Source organism: Octopus bimaculoides, chromosome 19, assembly GCF_001194135.2.
Source record: "Octopus bimaculoides isolate UCB-OBI-ISO-001 chromosome 19, ASM119413v2, whole genome shotgun sequence".
NCBI classification, from domain to species: Eukaryota; Metazoa; Mollusca; class Cephalopoda; order Octopoda; family Octopodidae; genus Octopus; species Octopus bimaculoides.
Window position 1 is genome coordinate 15,863,854 of NC_068999.1, and position 1,712 is coordinate 15,865,565.

At 40.4% G+C, this 1,712-nt stretch overlaps 1 protein-coding gene across 1 annotated transcript in view; it reads right to left on the reverse strand.

Moving 5' to 3' along the window:
- The window catches only part of LOC106879478 (neuroligin-4, X-linked), a 625,710-nt gene that overhangs the window by 290,598 nt on the left and 333,400 nt on the right, over positions 1-1,712 (reverse strand). The window lies entirely within an intron of this gene.

The window sequence follows — 1,712 nt, forward strand, 5'->3', positions numbered from 1 at the left end:
AGCATTTGTTTTGCGCATTTCTCAATATGATCACTAAAATGTATCATTCGGTATTCTGGGTATGCAATCTGCTGGCGGTGCAGAGTGCATATACGTCTGAGCGATAATCCTGTGGACCCTATGTAGTTCTCGTGGCAGCCCCAACATCTTATTACATAAATAAGATTTTCTGAGGCACAAGTAAAGTTAGATTTAACTTTGAATTTGTGTCCCTCTTTGAAGAGGAATTCTGAACCTTCTAGAATATTTGGGCATGTTGCACACTTTGGTCGACCACATTTTTTTATTTCGCAGCTTCGAGATTTTGACGACGCGATTGCTCATCTTTACAATGACATTGTAGATTATGTGTAAGAAGTTTTAACATAAAATAGGGAATATCTGGGAAGGATTTGGGCAGATGAAAAGGTAAAGGGTTATATATATAGTAGACCCCAAGTAGCCACATCAGAGCGGCAGATGAATGTTACTACTAGTTGAACCCCAGTTGGTTTTCGGTCGAAGCTCTGCGCACTTTATATACACTACATCGCTATCAGGGGGAGCAAACCCCTACTAACCCCAAGCAGCTGACAGAATCGTGGGACCGACTAGTTTCAAGCTATTTAGCTCAGATCAGCACACCTGCGCATTTGAGTGATGACTAAGATCCCCTTCTGCCAGCAATATATTGTAAGCATATATATATATATATATATATATATATATATATATATATATAACACGAGGAAAGAGTGAGAGAAAGTTGGAGCGAAAGAGTACAATAGTGGTGGCCAAACCGCCCCCGTGCCTGCCGGACCCTCGTGGAGCTTTAGGTTCTTTTCGCTCAGTAAACACACACAACGCCCGGTCTGGGAATCGAAACCGCGATCCACCGACCACGAGTCCACCGCCCTAACCACTGGGCCATTGCGCCTTAACCATTACGTGCCTTAACCATTACGTGCACAACATTACACTGCAGTCGCCTGTAAATACTGGAATCCGTGCCTGTTTTACGAAACACCCTTCGAATGTAATTAGTACAGTTCCTTCCTCCAGACAAAACAAGTAACCAAAAAAGTAAGGGTTACCATCTCTATTAAACAGTCATTCCTTTCGTGCTCCCAGTTTCTGATATTAATATGACAAATGACAGAGCTGAATACGCAATAAAAGCAGTTAATATGCACGAAGAAAATAACCTTGGGCCTGCTTTCAATGTCTGCAATACAACGAGGACAAGTATTGTAATAACATTATGAGACGTTCATTAAAACAAAAGGCATTTTGTATCGCATTACTCATTAAAGTAAAATCATTAATTCTATGCCATAGGGAATAATATTTTTAATTTCAGAGAAAATGTGTCTCGTATAGTTTGAGTTTATCCCTAAAGGTAAAAGATCTGAACATCTGCTCTCCAGCAACTTGTTGCAGCATAAGATATTAATTTTGACTAGATGAAATATATGCCTATATACGCACTCACGTACACACGCACACTCACCCAGATTCATACACACCCCTCTCTCTTTCTGTCTGTGTGTCTCTCTCTCTCTCTCTTTCTAACACACACACACGCATACACAAACGCAAACTGATACACAACCACACACATACACTCTTCGTTAAGAGATAGTTTACTAGGTCATACCGAATTTTTTCATCTACGCGATCTTGAGGAAATAACATACAAGTCTGCAATGCAGGAAATTGGCAAATATGCATAT